This window comes from Pogona vitticeps, chromosome 12 (assembly GCF_051106095.1).
Source record: "Pogona vitticeps strain Pit_001003342236 chromosome 12, PviZW2.1, whole genome shotgun sequence".
NCBI classification, from domain to species: Eukaryota; Metazoa; Chordata; class Lepidosauria; order Squamata; family Agamidae; genus Pogona; species Pogona vitticeps.
Genome location: NC_135794.1, coordinates 22,299,535 through 22,320,617, shown reverse-complemented (window position 1 = coordinate 22,320,617; position 21,083 = coordinate 22,299,535). Strand labels below are relative to the sequence as shown.

At 45.2% G+C, this 21,083-nt stretch overlaps 1 protein-coding gene and 1 long non-coding RNA gene across 3 annotated transcripts in view; one reads left to right on the top strand and one right to left on the bottom strand.

Moving 5' to 3' along the window:
* Positions 1-553, bottom strand: part of ABHD2 (abhydrolase domain containing 2, acylglycerol lipase) — a 30,685-nt gene extending 30,132 nt beyond the window's left edge. The window contains exon 1 of one of the 2 annotated variants that reach the window (XM_020781713.3): positions 416-553. The gene's annotated coding sequence lies outside the window, so the exon portion shown is untranslated. The remainder of the gene's footprint in view (positions 1-415) is intronic. The other variant, XM_020781714.3, reaches the window with a different exon arrangement.
* An 18,307-nt stretch (positions 554-18,860) lies between these two features.
* On the top strand, positions 18,861-20,835 carry LOC140702367 (uncharacterized). Its single transcript, XR_012081495.2, has 2 exons — positions 18,861-18,948; positions 20,485-20,835. It is a non-coding gene; the product is annotated as an uncharacterized LOC140702367 (long non-coding RNA).
* The last annotated feature ends 248 nt before the right edge of the window (positions 20,836-21,083 follow it).

Below are 21,083 nucleotides of genomic sequence, written 5' to 3'. Positions count from 1 at the left end.
GAGGGTTTGAGGGATGGAGAAGGTGACAGGGAGGGGGCGAAGGACGGAAGGGAAGGGACCGTTAAGGTCATTAATTGTCCTCAGCGTTTGAGGGGGGGGGGGGAGAAGGAAGCCTGGTTCCACCCCCACCCCCCTTGAATCCATTCCCAGGCACCCTTCCCGCCCCCCCCCCAAAATACTCCCGGTGAGGCAAATGCCTCTGGACCCTTCAGTCCCCCTTTGTCATTGGGGGGGGGGATATGAGGGAAAGAGAGAGAAAGAGAGTGAGGGAAGATACCCGGATGTTGTGTGAAAGGGGGGGTCGCCGCTTGGTCACCGCCCAAGTGGGGGAGGGGCCCCCCTCCGCTTCCCCTCACGGAGACTGTTCCCCCCCCCACATCCCTCAGTTTCCCTCACGGCCCCGGACCCTCCTCACCTGCGCAGGCCCCACCTGGGCTCCCCGGCCTGTTCCTGTCTGGCCAACGACGCCCATCGAGAGACGATGCTTCTGCTGCCGCCGCCACATACACTCCCTCCCTCACACGCCTTGGCGGGCCCCTCCCCTTCCCTCAGCCGCCTCCTCCGTCATGCCATTGGCGCACGTGCCTGCCACTCTTCCTCCCGGCCTCCCTCCCAGGATCCACGATTGGGCGCCGGCCGCTCATGGAAGAGGGGGAGGGCGGGGCGACGAAGAGAGGGGGGAAAGGGGAGGGCTTTAAAGGCGGTTGGTTAGGTCGGACCGCCGGCTAAGTTGTGGGGAGAGGGGGGGGCAGGGAGGAGAGTGAGTAGAAGAGGCGGCCGTCCATTGGTTCCTTATGACGCAGTTGGGCGGGGCGTGAAGCCGCCATTGGTCGCCGGCACGTGCCAGTCAGGGCAGGGCGGCCTCGCGCCTCGTGCCCGGGAGGGGCGGGGTTTGGGGCTGAGGGAAGAACAAGAAGAAGCCGCGAATGGGCGGGATCAAGGCGGAGGAACCGCCGAGGGGGCGGGGTTTGGTCACGTGGGGCTGCAGATGTTTCCCCCCCCCCCTCAGACATCTTAGCCTCAGGCTGCCATTTTAATGTATTAATTTTAAAAATTCGTATTCCTTCAGGGACTGTGGTAATATGCTTTGGAGGACGACTTATTTCTTACTCAAGGAGAGTTAAATGACCCAGTGTCCTTTTTCAAGGGAATCAATGTTTTCTTTAAAGCACAATGACAACGAATAAAATAAAATAAATAAAAACACAAATAAAAGCAGCATGGAAACCTTAACCAATTTTTTTTAAAAAATCAGGATTTTTAAAAAACGATTTTGTATAGTTGGCAACCCAACTTAAAAAACCAGTTAAATACACAACATAAAACAAGATCTCCTTATCAACAGTTCAAAACTAGATCTTTATTAGAGAATAAGAGGTGATTAATTCATTCACAATGGTGGGGATTAGGGTCTGACTGTGTGGCAAGGGCTGAGATGATTAGATCAGTATATATGTATAGACACCGGAAACCATGGTCTTTGTTTAAGCCGATGGAATGTGTGCTGAACTTGCTGATGTATTCTTCTGGAGTAGCCTTCCTTTGGAATTTTGTCCTGAAGTTTCTTTGTTCAACTGTTGAGTTCAGGTTGGGGAAAACATGTTGAGGATGGGTGAGGTGTTTGCCCACTGGTTTCTGGATATTTTTGGTCCCGATTTCTGATTTTTGTTTACTCTCTCCCATGGAGGGTGGCATGTCTGTGCAACATGAGATGAAGTGGGGCATTGCAGACAAAAGGTGGCATAAATCACATTAGAGGATGAGCAAGTAGAAGAGACTCTGTTTCCTATGTAAACGTGACAAATGCCTGTCTCGCTGTTGGTGCTTCTTTCATTACACTTGTACACCTTTGGTAGAAGCAATTATTTTAAGTAATGGTATTTACCGTGTCCTCATTCTGATGGGCAATGCAATTCAATCAATAAATTGATTAGATATGGGTGACTGATCTATATCAGGTATACAGGTTAGTACTGGGTGCATCTAGGTTTAAGTAGATGATGATAATGATGATGATAAAAGGGATCCTGTGGGTCATCTAGTCCAGCCCATCAAGGAGGCACCGTAGGGGAATTGAACTCTCAAGATGCCTTAAACCACTGAGGTATCCAGCCATATATTCTAATGGGCAGATACATTTATTTTTCAAGGCTGCATTTGACCTGAAGACTTTTGAGGAAGACCTGAGGCATGAAGATTCAGAGAAGCAGTACAGAGCAATGATTGGAGTACTAGACTGCGAGGGGAGACATCTGGGTTCTAGTTCCCACCTTGAGATAATCATTTTCTCTCAAACCGGCCTGCCTCATCAGGTGGTTGTGCGGAAAAAGTAGAGAACAGGAGGCCCATGTTCGCTAACCAATACATGGCAGGAAAATCGAGATAAATAAGGATCTTGGTTTTCCTTCAGTGAATGCACTGTAATCCATGAGATTTCTTCTCCTGCCTGCACATGTTTGCAGCCACCTCACTCCAACCCCAGGTTATTGAAACGCCATGTCTTTGATTTTGCCTTTTTAAGCCCCAAAGGATGGGCAACAGACCACTGGGAGCCTAACAGCATCTTCGCCTTGTATGTATCGTCTCTCCCAAGCAGCCTTCTGCGGTGTTTGGAAAGTGGGTGGCGTTCGATGGATCCTTGTACAAGGCCCTATGAATGATTCATCCTGCCTCATGTGTCAGGGCACCTTAAGTGCATTTGCTCAGGCCTTGCACGTTGCAGCTCATGGGTTTATGAAATCATTCTCCTCCAATGCCTTCTCGTCTCGTCCTTCGGCATGCAGATGCAGCCTGTAAACTGCCCGAGGAGGTGGGTCCTCAACCTCCCCTTTCATGATTCATCCTCGCATGCAGACCCATGCTGTGCCGCATGCAGAAACGGAAGGGAGAAGAAAAGGCAGCTGCCGAGGCAGACTGCCAAGGGGATCAGAAAGCCGCCTATGCGGTTTTGTTCCTGTTTTACTACAAAGGCTATATTGTCAATTACTACAAAGAACTTCCCCCATTTTTTTTTACTTTTTCCTGCCGTGTCCTTTTTTTGGGGGGGGGCACATACTCCATGTGTCTTCAATGCCATGGGGGGGGCGGGGGTGGAAAGCAAAGGAAAATAGGCATGCATCAGATCAAGGATTATTTTGGGAAAGGTCAGGGCATGGTGCCAAGTTTAAACTGTACGCCCTTGTCCGATATATTTGCTCTGACTGGTAACTCTCTCAATGAGGAATGATTCAGTTTCTAATTTTGAACCAAAACTATCGCTAAAGTCAACTCTTTTCAAATCACTTTCCCCAACTGCATAACCATGTGCTGTTCTAATACACGCCTTGCTCTTTCATGCCGTAACAAATAATAAATGCCTTTTTAAACCTTCACAATGCCACTTGGGAGTCAAACCGTTTTTTTCAGGGAGCAAAAACGGAAGCAGAGGCAAACAAAATATCTGACCACTTTTTTTTGGCTGGGATATTTAAAAAAGAAGAAAAAGTTGTGCGTTGATTCCAGACAACGAGGGGTGAACAGTAAAGCTGATGCTATTTACACCACCATCGTTACTCATGTCTATTCAGAAGTCCCATTGAGTTCAGTGAGATTTAGGGACATTCATACATGGCTACGCCCTTAGTGAAAGAACAGAGTAAGACTCAAGGGGAGAAAGACCAACCAGCAGGCAAGCAGTTAGGAATCTTGATTTGAGTCATGATTCTCTACTTTAACCTTTAAATCTTCCTTTTCGTCAGCTATTTTTAGACAACGAAATAGCACTTGCCTTTTAAAGAGCATTTATCCATGACATGCATCAGGAACTTCTATGCTAAACATTTGGGCAGTGGCTCAAAATTCTTCACTCGGCTTACTAGGACTTACTGCATTGTGTTTTATGCAAAGGGCAGTACTTTTCCAGCACTAAGGAAAGTCATTAGACTCCATTAGTGAGGGATGCTCGGGACAAATTGGAATCAGTGGGTGACTATAAACGTTTCCCATTGTTGCCACTGTCAAGGGAGGCTGGAGAAGTGCAGGGCATCAAGAAAAAAATGTATAGAACAGTGTCTACAGCCCATATTTCATTTACTGATCAGAAAAATGAGGTTGGCAGGGAGCCCTATTCCCAGATAAAGTTGGTTGGTATGAGGTTTGTGATGATAATATCAAGAGAGGTATCCTTCTTACTCTGTTTCAGGAACAACACTAGACCTCATGGCAATTGACAAATGTATTATGCAGGGATATGAGACTCACTTTTCAGACTTAAGTCACACGGATGGATTCAATTCAGACTCAATTTGGGATTTTTTAAAAAAAAAATTACCTGGATTCAATTCATGACCTGGAACTGATTCGCCCCTCCTATTTTTTTTTTCTAGGGGAAAAAGCTCATTTTTAATAGGGGCTCAGACCCAGAGATTTGCCAACATCTCTGGGATAATATTTCTTCATCCCAACGGTAGTTTGAGAACTTTCTAAATATTTATGGATCTTCGCTACTACGTGTACAGAAGCCACATGGGCTGGCAGTGGATTCCTGTGTCTACACTGGCAATAAGATAGGGTTCTTCTACCCCCTTGAAACTAGTTTAGGGAGTGCAGAATAGGCTGATTGGAACATACAATCAAGAAAGGAGCCAGCTAGACTCCTAGAGGGAATGTAATGTGTAACAAGTAATATATTTATTCTGAAAAGTAATAGTCCATACTTTGCAGGCAGCTGAACATGGGCAGGGCTTGGATCCCTCCATCAGAAACGCCCATAAATCAAACTCGGTACTTCTTGATCTCTACATCAGCTAATGGAGCTCATCAGATAAGATGCCTCTGTTGGTAAGGAGAGAAATATTCACACTGCCCTAATTTCAGCTAAAACGACTAGATATCCCATACTACCACCAAGCTGTGGATTGTGGAGCCTCACCATGGTCGAAAGGAAGAGATCCTTACTTTAAGTCTGCTCCGTTCTATTCTGTACAAATTTCCCTTCTTATATTGTTGCTTCGTTTTTTAAAAATACCCACCCCAGTCGTTTGTAAGAATGTAGTCAGTTTTTCCAAAGAGTAGTATATTTATCAAGGTGACTTGAGTCCCAAAGATTCTGAGTCACCAGAGAGGAAGAAGCTGCTATATTTAAAACACGCAGGCTGATCCCGTATGAGTAAGCTTGTTGAAATCATCAAGCTTAGGCATGTCTAATTCAATGCAGGATTAGAGTCTTAGCCATAGTTCCTATGACTGACTAGCATCCTAATAAATCGTCTTGTTTCTTGACAGGAGTCACGTAGGATCCTCACCGGAGATTCAGCCTTCTTATTTATTTATTTTTGGCAAGAGATCGCATTAGCCCTAGACAACAGAACTCATGGTGAGAATTATGTGTGCTGCTAATACACTGCTCCATAGTACTTACATCATTCTGTGGGTGGTTTGCACTTTTATTATGTAGGCTACACATTCCCCCCCCCCACTGCAAGCTGGGTGCTCCAATTACTGACTTCAGAAGGATAGAAGGCTGAGTGAATCTCAAGCCAGCTACCTGGGATTAAACCCAGGTTGTGAACAGAATTTTGCCTGCAGTACTGCAGTTTAACCACTAGGCTCCCAGCACATCTGGAGGGTCACAACTGCTCACATTTGAAATAAAATTTAATGCCCCTTTCAAAAAACAACCAAGATTAGATGCCCCACCGTGTACATGTGGCATTGTCTGTAAACAAGTTTATATTGCTTAAGAAAAACAAGACACACACTTTAAAAATAATAAATAAATATAAAGAAGTACTGAAAGTTCAGAGTGACGGCAGCGTGATACCAGAATCTCAGATCTGAAGAGGAGCCAAGCCCGTCCAACATTAATTTGAGAGGGCAGGAGTCTTTTTGAAGTATTCAATTATGTCCTGCAGGATTCTGGAATATCCATTTTTTCCAGACAAGGGCCATGTTCTTAGCTTTTAAAAATAAGAGGAACTAGCCTTTAGGCCTGGTCTTACCTCATTGCTCACCTGGATACAATCATTGGTTTATTTTGCCTTCATTATTTGGAGAGTAACCCCTTCACGGATTGCTGCCTTGACCTGGTGAAGGGGCTTGAGTAATTTAGAGAAGCTATGGGCTACGTTGTGCAGGGATACCCTATTCGTTCCTTATCTATCTATCTATCTATCTATCTATCTATCTATCTATCTATCTATCTATCTATCTATCTATCTATCTATCTATCTATCTATCTATCTATCTATCTATCTATCTGTCTGTCTGTCTGTCTGTCTGTCTGTCTGTCTGTCTGTCTGTCTGTCTGTCTGTCTGTCTGTCTGTCCGTCCGTCCGTCCGTCCGTCCGTCCGTCCGTCCGTCCGTCCGTCCGTCCGTCCGTCCGTCCGTCCCTCTATCTATCTATCTATCTATCTATCTATCTATCTATCTATCTATCTATCTATCTATCTATCTATCTATCTATCTATCTATCTATCTATCTATCTATCTATCTATCTATCTATCTATCTATCTATCTATCTATCTATCTATCATAAAACCTCAGAATAAAACATAAAATCCAGATATAATTTAGTGACAGAATAAGCTAGCCGGTGGATTCTGGGAACTACAGAACTCAAAAGCAACTTCTCAGCTTCTTGTCTATGTTCAAGCATCATGAACATGGGAATAATGTGGCAATGGCCCATAAGGGGGCGCTGTCTTCCAGGGAATGTACTGATGCTTCAGTTAATACTTTTGACTGTTTTTGTTTTTTTGCAGAAAGAAAAGATGGGGTCCTTCTGCCTGACCCATATTTTTCCCCACAAGCCCATATTCTAAAATAACCTAACACAGTGTTAGCACAAGGCACAGCCCGAAAAAAGCGCTCCGGCTCACCGTCCTCCTTCACTGCTCAATATGTCAATTTCCCTGTACCTATATAAAAGTAACTAAAACAGTTACCATTATTCCGCCAGGGGAGTGAAGTTATTCCTCGTTCAGTTGCAGTCTCTGTGTCATCTTGTGAACTTTCCAGAGTGAGAAAATAAATACACATATTAGCTAGCTATTTTGCACATAGACAGCACAGTTGTTGATCAGGGACCTTGGTAGCTGCAACCCAACGGGTGTGTGTGTGTGTGTGAATGCATACCTCTTCTCTAAAGAGGTTTTCTGCACTACAGATTTTTTAAAAACAAATCAAGTGCATGCAATAAATGGCTTTTAATGCAGCTTTTGGAACCATTCTTTTTGCTGGACCAGTCCTGGAATAAGAGCCAGCGCTGGGAGGATGAGATTGGCCATGCATGTTCTTTGTGCTTCGTCTGTCCAAAAGGTGCTTATTGTTCATAAATTTAGGGAGGAGGAACAACAGGGCATTGGTAGCCTGGGAAGGAGCCGTTGGAGATGAAGGCAGGAGCCAGGAAACCGGAAAACGAGAAGCAGAAGAAACAAACACAGGCCTGAGCAGAAGGGCAAAGAAAAGCAAACAGAGAAGGAATAAGAGGAGAGGAAGGAAAACAGCGATGCAGGAAATATGGAGATGAAAGAAGGGAGAGGAAGAGATTACAAAAACAGACGCAGCGTTTTCAAAATATCTGGAACTTGGGTGCCTTTCTGAGCCCTCTGCCTTCCAACCCCCGCACCTCCGTCTGTGTCAACCATCTGTGTACATCGCGCCTTGTCCACAGTGGCACAGGATCTAGCAGTACCCATCAGTATCTCCAGGGCTGATGATGGAGGCGACAGCCTTGGCTGTGTTTATCTGTTGCAGCAGACACGGTACGGAAGTCTCCTGGCCCCACAAAGAGGAGCCAATGTCAGGATGAGCTTTCATGGATTGTAGCTCACTCCATCGAGGATGTGGTGGCGCTGCAGGTTAAACCGCAGAAGCCTCTGTGCTGCAAGGTCGGAAGACCAGCAATCATTAGATCGAATCCACGCGACGGAGTGAGCTTCCGTCGCTTGTCCCAGCTCCTGCCAACCTAGTCATTTGGAAGCATGTAAAAATGCCAGTAGATCAATAGGTACCACATTGGTGGGAAGGTCACGGCATTCCGTGTCTAGTTGCGCTGGCCACGTGACCACGGAAACTGTCTACGGACAAATGCTAGCTCTATGGCTTGGAGACGGAGCACCGCACCCTAGAGTCGGACACGACTGGACTAAATGTCAAGGGGAACCTTTACCTTTTTACCTTTAGCTCACTCCATCAGAAGCACCCAGATCTTAAATTTGTTTGATACTCAGCAGGCGGGCTTCTTGCTCTGAACAGGGATCAGAGCGGTCTTTTCTATGGCTGCCGGACATCACCAAAACGGGTTTAAATCACCAGAAAAATTGGTGATCCCTTTAGAGACCGCTAAAAACAATCATCACACAGTAAACAAGCTTTTAGTTGTTGTATAAAAGCATCACCTATTTCTGCATTTGAATTTAATTTTGTTATGACCCCACAGCTGCTCTTTTAGTTGTTGTATAAAAGCACCACCGATTTCTGCATTTGAATTTAATGTTGCTCTTTACTTCAACAGAAATAAATCTATTTCCATCTGCGACGCGACCAATTTAAATGCCATGCGACGGGAACCTGAGTTTTTTAAAAGCCTGAGCAGAAATTGATTTAAATCACTTGTGAGACCACAGCCTCAATTGTTTAAAAGTGCAGGTTTCAAGAGAAGAGGAGGCTTATGCGTTACTGTCTTCAGAAAATGAACAACCATCCATTTTCTATAACATATTTCCAAACTTTGATATCTGAGGCATGCTTTTGAAATTTCCGAAGAGAAGGTTCATTGCTTTTGTTGCTACCCCCAACTTGAGCAAAATGTTCACTGTTCATGATCCACACCCACGTCTAGGAAGTCATCTGTGACTTCCTCTAGGACACAACCTCCCATCATCTTCCCATTGATTTTTTCCCACCCTCCTCACACCTCAGGAATCCACAGCAGTCTGCTCGCTCAGTACTGAGCCACTGAATTGTCCCCACCCCTTGTTTTTGCCCCCCCACCCCCCACCCCAAGGATTCTTGCATGTTTGCAAATTCTAGTGTTCAGCTCAGCCTGCTGATGTCCTCCCCATGATTCGGCCTTCAGGGTCCATATTGCAGTTCAGTAGATCGATCGATCCAAGCTGATCCACCCACTTGAGGTCAGCTCAAGCACTAATGTAGCATTTTAATTCAAGATTGAATCCAATTTTTTTTGCTTCTTTTAACAGTGCACCCGAAGAAACCAAGCAATAATCAGCACAGTTATTTTAAGAGGATGTCTGACATGACTTTCTGAAGTCAGTCCTTTAAAAAAAAAAAAACTTCATTAGAAGTGGGTCCTAGATCAAATCAATCCTGAACTCTCTCTCTCTGGAGGCCCAAAATGACAAAACTGAGGCTGTCCTACTTTGGCCATGTCATGAGAAGGCGGGATTCTCTGGAAAAGACAATAATGCTAGGAAAAGTGGAAGGCAGCAGGAAAAGAGGAAGACTAAATATGAGATGGAATGGCTCCCTAAAGGAAGCCATTGACTTGAGTTTACAGGAGCTGAGCACAGCAGTTGAGGACATCATAGATCTTGGTTCTCTGCTTTTCTTTACTTGTCTTGCATAATAACATGGACATGAAGGATGATACACCGGGGGCTTTGCAACCTAATAATAGTACTAAACAATAATTCCCTCCTACCTCTGAATTTAAAGTGAGCCCCTCCTCTCTGCTCAGTGTTTCCCCCCCCTCTAAATACTGTTGTCTTTTAGAAGTCAGTGAGTCTATCGAAGCCTGCTGTTGAAAGCAGTCGTGTTGTAGCTTAATGATTGATCTGTGCAATTGTAAGTAATGGAACCTTTTATTCTTTCTCCTACTAAAATCTCAGAGTGAGTTACTGAGACTTTTAAGTGGCAGTTAATGAGATAAGGGGTGGACTACCTTGGGGGGAACTTGAAGCTGTTCTGTTCTGGGCCCAGCACTCAGAACATTCATAGACACGAATCCGGAAGGGACGTGAAAACCTCCCTTAGGTTCGTACACAGAACTTCAGAAGATGCTTTCTGTGCTGCAGCTTCTCTGTTTCGCCAAGGGAGATGTCGGCTGGAAGATTCTCGGGGATGTCGACCCCGAAAGAGCCACTCCCATGTTGAAGCTTTGCTTTAAAAAATATAGACAGATCACAAGCTTTCCTTAATCGCTCGCACGGCACATTACAGTTTGCAGACTGCACAGGCCCGTTCCATTTTCCATCTTCTCCTGGAATGCACACTGGGCGTTGCTTCAGCAGAGAGTTCAGCTCTGCTGGGAAACATTTGCCGACGGAAGTCTGCACATGGGTTTTATTTGGGACAGATGGCTGGCGGAGGGCTTGCTTGTCCGAGGGGCGTGCCCTCCTCCCTTAAGAAAAGGAATATAGTCATAAAGAAGAAGGGAGGGGGGAGCCCCGGGAGAAGGAGCCACTCTCCAGGCCCTTTTTCTGGATGTGGGCTACTTTGAGCGCCAACCTCCTCTTGCGGTTTCTGTGCCCTGCAAAATATGTGGTTTTTATAAAGGGGCCGGCAGGCAGTTAGAGGAAAGTTTTAAAACATCTGGGGGAGTCATTTTTCCAGAATTTCCAGTCCCTTCTTTTAACCTTCAGGGCATCACTTGAGATGTTGGTTGGGTTTTGACTTGATTCAGCGTTGGCCCCGAATCATTCTGTCACCGGAAAGGGCACAGCTAATGCTGATAATTTCTCGCAAGTCCCGGCGTCTAGCCTCCAACCCTGACCACGGTATTTCCGCCCGTGATGTAGAAAATCCCACACCTCTGCCAGTAAATATATTATAATAAAAAAACAAACCCCTCGTGCTCCCCAGCTCTTTTGAGATAACCCTAACCCTCACATTTTTATGGCTGTTTCTCTCCCCATTAGTCTTGGATTGGATGGCTTTTCAAACGGAGGACTCCGTCAGAAAGAGGACCGCTTTCCGGCCGTCCTCAAAACAGAGGACGGCCTTGAACAGATTGGGAGGAATCGACTTACCCATGGACGCCTTGGTCTTGAACTTAAGAATGTATAAGAATGAATAAAATGTCTTTCTAAAGCAGCCATCTGCAACTGCGGTGCAGTAGGATGATGTTCTGGAAGTGCATCTATCATCTTCCTCCTAGTTAGGTACGGACAGCTTCAGCATCCTTCTTATATTGAATATTCCGAGGGTGCTTCATCACAGCATCAACTCTACCTGTTCCCTCGGTCTCACCTTGTTTGTCTCACCTTTGGGTACCACGCGTACGTTGTCTGTTACCTGTTCGCCAGAGAAGTCCGAGCCACAAACGAGGCTTTTGATTGTCCTGCAAGAAGGATTAGGAACAGGCGTAGGGCTTAATCCCTTTCTGAGACTGCCAGAGATTGCAGTACTTCCTCCCCCACCATCTAACCCCCCCCCCCACAAGCAAACATAAGGCTGCCGGAGGCTTAATCTGAAGGTCCAGGCAAATCTCCTCGGAGCTCAGATCATGGGTTATGAAATGTAGGCCTCCCCGATCGCGCTCACTGACCTGGTCCACTTAGTTTTGTAAATAAGGCAGACCGCCAGGATGATGGGGGGGGGGGAAGAGAGATTGCCTCCACGGATCATCATGGGAGAGGGACACACTAGCTTTAGCAATGCAGTGCAGGAGAGGGGAACGGATAAAAAAATGTAGCCAGGATCCAAAGAAAAGAACAGAAATGTTCGCCAGTTGGAGACCATCCCTGGGATGAGAAAAATGGATGCACGCACAGGACTCAACATGATAGGGTGGCACACCCCCCACTTCACCACCCATGATGAAAAATGCCATTTAGTTGCAAAAAATGTGATCCGGGATCAATGCTCTATGACTCCACCTGTTGCTTTTTTAGATGCTTTGTTCTTAATAGGCTGTAGGGAATTTTATGTATGTATGTATGTATGTATGTATGTATGTATGTATGTATGTATGTATGTATGTATGTATGTATGTATGTATGTATGTATGTATGTATGTATGAAAGGGTGGTTTTTTAAAAAAAAAGTTATCTGCTTTTTACAAATATAGATATACACTGCATTCTAATTGCTAACTGCACAGAACCAGCAAACTATAATGCATTAAAACCGCCCAGAGCAGACACGTTCTAGATGGGTGGTATATAAATCAAATAAATAAATAAATAAAATAAAAGCACAGGAAAAGCATAGAATGTCTAAAACTCAGTACAAATGTGTATGTGTGAGGGAAGGGTGACATAATCAGTAATCACAGCCGAACAAGCAAGCAAGGCAACAAATAAGTGAATAAACACCCATGGCCAACTGATCAGGTTTTTGAGTTCTTGCTAACAGCAGAGTAAGATTACATGGAAGAACAATTCAATCCTATTCATTTTTTCTCAGGATTTTCTTCGGAGTCGATGACTCAGGAAAAATGCAGGAGAAAGAAAATGTTGTACGACTCTGGTTCTAAAGAAGCATGACCTTTAGCTGGCTAGATCGGAGATCTGACTGTAGAGCCAGAAGTTGGGAGTTCGATTCCCCCACTGGGTGCCATCTGGGAGTAGAGGCCAGCCTGGTTGGCCTTGGGCAAGCTGAACAGCCCCAGGGCGCCCCTAAAGACAGGGAATGGTAATACACTTCTGAGTCTACCTGGAAAACCCTGAAAAAGCTTTATTATAAGTCGGAATTGACTGGACAGCATATGATTATCGTCATTAGTTGATTCCCAAGTCGTGACATCACAAGTTCAAACCTCTTTGGCTGGAACTCATTTCACAATCTGGATCAGACTGAATGATTGAATGGGTAAGATTTAGAGCCGTCTTGGCTAACCCTTCAACAGCTGGTTCGTTGAGTCTCTTCTCAGACTAGCAGCTGAATGGCAGCTTTTACCAGTATCCCTACGCTGAAAGCATCATGCATCGACTCTGCATGAAGAGTTAAACTGTACATACAGTACAATTTCCACCAGGACATAAATAGATTTCTCCCATGCCGAGATTTCTCTTGGCTGGTTCATGAAGAAACAACTCGGATATACCCCAAAACCAAAATTTCCTGGATTTATCTTGACCTCCAACGAGCTAGATTTCCTTCCCAGCACACTACAAAATTATTTTCTTTTCTCTACTTCCTAATCCTTTGAACGGCCCTTTCATCTTCGGTGATTTCCATGAGTTTCTAGACACTTCTGTTTTCTACCCGACATCCCCATTTTCTTGGAAAATGTTGGACAATGTCCTTATTTGGCACCAGCCTGTGATCGTTTCCCCTTAAAAAAAATACTCTGCAATGGCTCTGTGATTTGAAATGACTTGTTTATTTGATTCCGCCATCTGAGTTCCCAGAGGAGGGGAGGGAACTTTTCATTTTTCTATAATAGATGGTCTGTTTTATTACAACTCGCCCTGCCCGAGTTTAAACAGCGCTCAGCCACTGACAAACGTTCCCGCATGGGTTGGTTTTGTGTGTTGTTGTTGTTGTTTTTTGCTTTGTTCTCTTTTCTGACTTCCTCCACTGCACAGTCCCTGCTTTGTCCTGGGGTTTGCCCTACCAAGAAAGGGACTTTTCTAAGGACTTGCTTCTGTTTCAGAATCTCGGTGCGACCAGGGGGATTTTGGTCACTGTAGATCAAAAATGTAGCCCCCCCAAAAGGCCTGACCACATGGAGGGAGATGTTGTTCTAGTGATTTCCCACAGTTGGAAGAGGGATATGTCTTCCGCAGCCTGTCCTGCAACAATAATAATCTCACAACTCCAGAGCCGGAAGGGACCCTCTGGATCATCGAGTCCAGCCGGAAGCACCGTGGGGGAATCAAACTCCCAACTTCTGGCTCCGCAGCCGGAGGCCTAAACCTCTCAGCTATCCAGCAAACGATGCAGAGGATAGGGTAGAACCATCAGAGCAGATGCAAAATTCAGTTGCCGGCCTAGATGGCTTCCATAGGAAGATCTCGTTGTTATTGTTTGCTTCGGCTCTTGCTTTACATGGGATCCCTTATCATCTCATTCTCTGATTCTCTTCCTCTTCTTAAGGACCCTGAAAGATAGAACCAAGGCCACCTTCTCTCCCACAAAGACTCAAAGGTTCTGACAGACGCAGTGAATCCTGTGCTGTAAGGAGGGCCATTCAGGGTGCAAGCCCCACGGGGAATGTTTTGGCCCCTTAGCTGGCCAACAAGAGTAAAGAAGATTTCCCCCATTGCCCAAGGTTGCCAGGTTTTTACCTGCATCTATTGTTTTCCCCTTGTACTCATTACTAAGTGTATCTCCTGCCTGCCCTCTTTCTGTGACATCACAACCGATCCTGCTGACGTCACGAAGGCCCCACTTCTAGATGCGGAACCTCGAGGAGATATGGTAAGAATAATAACCTTAGAACTACACAGCTGGAAAGGGTCCTATGGATCCTCCAGTCCAGTCAAGGAGGCACAGTAGGGAATCGAACTCCCAACCTCTACTTCAACCACAGAGCTATCCAGCAGTCATGGCGACTCATGAGTTTTCTTCTCACGCTAGGAGCCTGGCAAAGCCACCTTCTTCTAATTTATTTTGCCTCTCCTTGTCTTTGTAATGTCATGAACACCCATCGTGGTCTCTGATTGTTGGCCTTGTAATTTCAAGGGAGAGATACCTGGTGTGTTGTAGTGGATAGGGGGACAGACTGGAACTCAGGAAGGCTGAGTTCAAATCCTCGGTGAGCCATGGAAACTCGTGGGGAGAAAGGAATGGGTAAAACCACTACTTAAATGTCTAATTTACCTTGAAAGCCCTAGAAGGGTCGCTATAGGTCAGTTGTGGTGCTGGAGGAGGCTCTTGAGAGTCCCTTGGACGGCAAGGAGAACAAACCAATCCATTCTGAAGGAAATCAGCCCTGAGTGCTCACTGGAAGGACAGATCCTGAGGCTGAGGCTCCAATACTTTGGCCACCTCATGAGAAGAGAAGACTCCCTGGAAAAGACCCTGATGTTGGGAAAGAGGAGAAGGGGATGGCAGAGGACGAGATGGTCTGACAGTGTCATCGAAGCCACCAACATGAATTTGACCCGACTCTGGGAGGCAGTGGAAGACAGGAGGGCCTGGCATGCTCTGGTCTATGGGGTCAAGAAGAGTCGGACACGACTAAACAACAACAAGTCAGTTGCAACTTGACAACACAGAACGCAGAATCTCAAGGGAATGAAATGTAGTTGACCAGGCAACCTTATGACTGTCATGTCTTGTCTAATTTGGCTTTCAGACAGCTCAAAGCATCTCCTGCTTTTCTGCGACCTCTGGAAACAGTTTGGTTTCCGCTGTGTCCTCGTTCGCTCTTCTGTCTGCCAGCTGCCACAAGATCGGTGCCACTTCCTGAGTAGGGATCTGGGCTGGGAGTGAGTATAATGCTACCCCTCCTCCAGCTCTCCCACAGACCAGAAATATATTTTTTGGCTGCAGCCAGAGGGAAGATCATGTACAATGCAGGACGGATTCCTCTGTCCCCGGGCTGCCAGCCTGAAGTGCACGTTTTCTATCCTATCTTATCTCGTGTGACCGGGACAGGATTCAGCAGGATTTTGTTGAGAATTAGGAGGGGACGATAACCAGCCATATCACCCATAGGATAACGTTATTCGCAGTAGCCACCAGCAAATGATGCCCTTAGTGTGTTCACGGTTTTCAAAAGTTCTTCGTGTTTGGCTTAAATATATACTTAAAATATTCGTGGTTTTCAAAAGTTTTCTGGATTGGAGTCACAACTGCAACACACGAAACCCATCTTACAGTGAGTGCCAAAGTGGCTCAGAAAGAGACTGTATTTTATTTTAACTTATTATTATAGGTTGTTTTTATCACACTGTTTGCCAGACTCTAATGGAATTTCGCTCCATGCAGCAAGAATTGGCTGTCGCACCATAGTTTGTTGTCTTAAGGAAGAAAAACTGGAATTCTGCCCATCCTGTTTGCCCAGAGGCTAACATTTAGGTGTATGGAAAATCTCATTTCTGTTGCCTTTTTCAGAACCCCACCAGCGTTCTCATCCTGTCCCAGCTCCATATTCTGTGAAACTTCACCCCCCCCCCATCTTCATGGAAATATGTGCCTATTGCTGTATGCATTTTCCTAAGACAAGCACTTTAATGTAATTTTTCCACTGATTAAGATATGCTGGATAAGCCACTATGATGCAGTGGTACAGGGAGTGATTTCAATTCCAGAGTGCTACTTAAGCCTCTGAGCTGTGAAATTTTTGGGGTCATTTATTTATTTATTTATTTATTAAATTTATATGCCGCCCACTCTACCCAGAGGTCTCTCTCTTTCTCTCTCTGACTGGCCTGCCTCACAGGGAGGTTATGAAGATTCACGTAAGAAAGAGAGAAACCATGCCCACCATGCTGGGTTCATTCAAAGAAAGGCAGTGTATAAATTGGTTAAATAAATACCCTGGTGGACATGATTCACATACAGTATATGCATTTGTGATCATAGAATCATAGAATAATGGAGTTGGAAGGGGACTTGAAGGCCATCAAGTCTGACCCCCTCCTCAAGGCAGGAACCCAAATCAAAGCAGATCTGACAGAGGGTGGTCCAGTTTTCCCTTGAAGGCCTCCAACATTGGCAGTAGTGTTGGAGCGCTCACCACCTCCCGAAGTCATGGGTTCCATTGTCGTACTACTCTAACAGTTAAGAACTTTTTCTGATATTCCGCCCAAATCTGGCTTCCTCTAACTTGAGTCCATTTTTACATCTCCTGCCCTCTGGGATGACCAAGAACCGATCCTGCCCCTTCTCTGTAGGACCATCTTGCAAGGCTTTGAAAAAATGCTGTCATAACTCTGTTCAGGCTTCTTTTCTTAAGAAGAATGATATTCGCGTCCACCCTTTCCTTCACTGCACCATCTCCGAGCGTATTTGAGCAATGCTTTTTCCTGTTTTCCAGGAGGGGAGGTTACAAGGGGCATTTTAATAGGGAGATGGGACCACTTCTCTAATTTCTCTCTCTTACATCCCCATGTTCTTTTGTGTCGGTTCTTTCAAAGGAATAAGGAGGAAAAGGTCTGATTCCTGGACTGGACACCCGTCGCGGAGAGGCCTGTCCAGCTGGCACCGTGCTATCATGACCTCTTCATGTCATATCTGTGCCAGATATGTCAGGAGCGGCTTCTTTTATCTGGTGCATTGTCCTCCGACGGTCAAGATGACCCAGCTTCTTCCTCCTCTGGCATTTTCCTGGTATTTCTTTCACATCGCTAATCTTCCATAGCGCCAATTCCAAACGGGCTGAATCATACCTGAAGGAATGATGATGATCTTCAAAATCAGAGCAACACAAAGGACTTTGTACTTTATTGTGAGTGCATGGTCGGTGTTTTTCTCCAAGGTTGCTAATTCAGAATTTCTTCTTTCTTGGGTCAGACTCTGGACAACCCAAGTTGCTTGCTTAGAAAGAGACTGTCTATGCCACACCGTTTTGCTGTCTAGTTTATCCCTTAAGCTGAAGGTGTGCATTTGTTAATGATTTCCTTGGACTGACTCTAAGCCAGAGGAAGTTTTCCTAAAGGAAGCATTGCTTGATTACAGGGAGAGCTAATTTCTCCCTTCATTATCTTGATTTTGAAATCATCCACCAGGTAGTTCTTCTCTAAATTCCTCATAGATGCATTAGTTCTCTCTCTCTCTCTCTATATATATATATATGACTTGATTCATCCATTGTTTTTCAAGGAGCAGAAGAAGAGGCCAGCAAGGTTGAAGATTGTAAGCTGTCCTCCTGAAAGAATGCATTCACATTCGCTCTTCGATAGTGAGAAGCTGATAAAGCACGAGACACGCTCGGCCGCCCTGTGGAGTTCGTCCTTGTAGTTCAGAATTTCCTGAATTTACAGATGGATAAACTTTCCTCCTTTATCACTCAGTGCTATTTACTGTGGCTTCTTTTTTTTCCTTGTTATTGTTTTCGGCCGTTAGTCCTTCCAGCCGGCATCAGATATTTATTCTCTGCTATCTAGGTAGCCGGGAATGATTGACTCCTTCAATGCCCTAGTGCACAGACACAATCACCGCCTCTCACATCTATGATGACTGGGTGCTCTGAAACAGGATGAGATGCCAAGAACAAACCTTAGTTCACAATCTTGGTATATAAAGAGCGCAAACCAAGGTTCTCGAATCTGGAGGAGGACCTACGCATTTTTAGTTTGTTCCGAGGGTTCTGCTTCTGTTCTGTGTTTTGTCCGAACACTAAACTAGCGGTTCCCAACCAAACATTCTTGGACTGCAATTCCCAGAAGCCTTCACTACCAGCTGTGCTGCCCAGGGTTTCTGGAAGTGGCAGTCCAAGAACACCTGGGTGACCCAAAGTTGGGAATAATTTTAGAATTGCTGGAAGGGACCTTATGGATCATTAAGTACAGGCACCATGGGGGAATCGAACCCCTTATCCTCTGGATCTGCAGCCAGGTGCCTAAATCACTGTGCTTTCCAGCAGTTCTCTTAAACATTGCACTGAATGAATCATCTGCACTCTAACAAGAAGATCCACATGGAAGAGAACAGGCAGCGTTCATGGTAAATCAAAATTCCCCATAACGCAACCCTGGCTAACCATTCCACGGGAGTGCATTCCAGTAAAGAGACCCCCTCTAGAGCCAGTTTATTTCACAAATTAAAAGGATCAGAAAAGACTGTGAAACACAAGTGTATATTCTTATTTAATTACCAACTTAGCGACTGGGCTTCTCCGTAACTTCCATTCTGCGAAAAACGGGTTTGCCGATCAGATGTCTAGAAGTGTTGGAACAGGAGTTGATGTCATGGAGTCCAAGACAGGAAGGGATATTAAGAAAGGCAGGGTCCTCTTTATTTATCTCTATCAGGGTAAACATAAGCCATTCACTGGAGTGTCCTTCCCACATGCTGCCAGAAGCTGGCTGATGGTGAGTGGCCTGATAGCCTCACCTACAATCAAATCTGGGGCAAACTGGGAAGCGGAGGAAATGAAACCGATGATCTGGTAAGCCCTTTCTTCGTGTGATTACTTTCAGGGCTGGAGCTACCTGTCCAGGTAGATAGATGCCCTTCTACGAGATAGGATCAAGCTCCACCCAAGCAGGAGAAGGAAAGGCAGATTTCCCCAACGGTGACGTCAACCAGCAACAGAAAAAGCTACTGCAGGCTCTCCGGTTCATCTAATCACTATGTTCGCAGACTGCATGCTGCAGTTATAATTACCGTACAGGCAAAAACGCCAGCCAATCCCATGGACGGTAGCTCCGTGCCATGTTTTTATACACATCCCCATCAGTGTTTAGGTATGACTGCAAGGTGCTATCAAACTTGGCGGGCTAAAGAAAAGGGATAGTTTACCATGAATGATGACTGTTAATTAGGAAGAAGGAGGAAGTTGGTGTGAACCATCATCTCCTGAACATTCGTAACAGGGGCTAAGAATTTAACAAATACCACTTTTCCTTTTTTTTCCCCCCACTCTCTCTGTTAGGTTCTGCAGCTACTAATAGCAGGAACTAGAACACGCCATTAATACTAGGAGTATTAACTGCTGCATGAAGTTTGATCAGTAATATCCAGTCCAATTGGCGGGACTGGATGATCCATAGGGTCCCTTCCAGTTGTGTAGTCCTAAGATTAAAGCACTGCTGGATAGCTCAGAGATCGAGGTGTCCGGGTTGGGATTTTGATTCCTCACTGGGCCTCCTTGGGCAATGGCTGGACTTGATGATCTAGAGAATCCCTTCTAGCTCTGCAGCTCTAGGATTATGATTATAATGTACTTGATATCATCCTTTGTACAAGCATTGTTCCTGTAGTTGTAACGCAGGTGTGTGCTCGTGGCCGCTAGTGGCGTGATTCCATTCCACCAGCATCTGAAGCTTTTCCTGTAAACATTTGCTCCGCTTGCATCCACACTTAGCTCCTTGCAAAACCTTTGGCTGAGTGATTCATTCACGGCGTTGAGTCACGACTTGCTTGCTTAATAAACTTGAAGCTCAGAGGCTTACTTCCAAGTAGACATGCCAAGCTTTTGTGTGCGTGGATCCTGTTTCAAAAAGCTATAGAGTTAAACAATTTTAATGGCTTGTAAAAGGAGCTTTTCCCACTTGCTTCTGAGTAGACTCAAGAAAAGCAAGACTAAAGCTGGGTTCTTCTCCGTTTTGCCACTGTCACCAGATCAAGAAGGTTGCATCTCTTTTCTCAGATTGGAATTTGGCCTTGGGGCGGAAGAACCGTCCCTCCCCTCCTTTTTGCAGGCTGCAGAAACGCTGAAGTCCTGGGCAAAAAAACAACAACACAACCTTGATTTCTTTTTGTTTTTCCAAGTGGTGGAAGCTTTGGGTGAGCCCTGTCATAACTATAGGTATAAACGGATCACAGGCGAGTCCTTTAGAACCGAAGTTAGGGGCCCTTGGCAACGTCTGGAAAAGTCCTTAGCCACCCGTGTTTCTTTTTTAATTTGCTCACAACCCTTCGCCTGCACCCGGCCTTTGCTCCTTTATGGCTCAGTGACTTTCGTTTCAATCTCTTTCTCAAGGGAATTTCCATACCTGTGACCCACTTGGTTGCCACACCAGCATTTTCAGTTGCAGAAGCCCTTTGCTCCCATAGCCACAAAGTTTTAAGTTCAATTGACAACTAGAATCACAATATCAACCTGATCAGCTGCAAGAGACATAATCTTAGAACTGCAGAGCTGGAAGGGACCCCGTGGGATCATCAAGTCCAGCCCCTGTCAAGGAGCCACAGTGGGGGAATCGAACTCCCAACCTCTGGTTCCACAGCCAGAAACCTAAACCACTAAGCCATCCAGCATATCTTACACCATATAGCCACCTAGAGTGGTTGCATTGACCAGATAGGAGGGGTACAAATAAAATAAATAAATAGATACTGTAGATAATTTTTTTTCAGATTGAAAAAAACCCTATTCTTTTTTCAGACTGAAAAAAAACTATTATTTTTCAGATTGAAAAAAATATTTTTAGATTAAAAAAAACCTATTTTTTTCAAATTGAATTAGTTTTTTAAATGGAAAAAATAGAAATAGAAATCTGTTCTAGCGGTCAGAAATGATTGGCGTTCCACTTTAGAAGCTAGCTCTGGTCATCCCACAGTTTCAGCGGCTTCATTTTT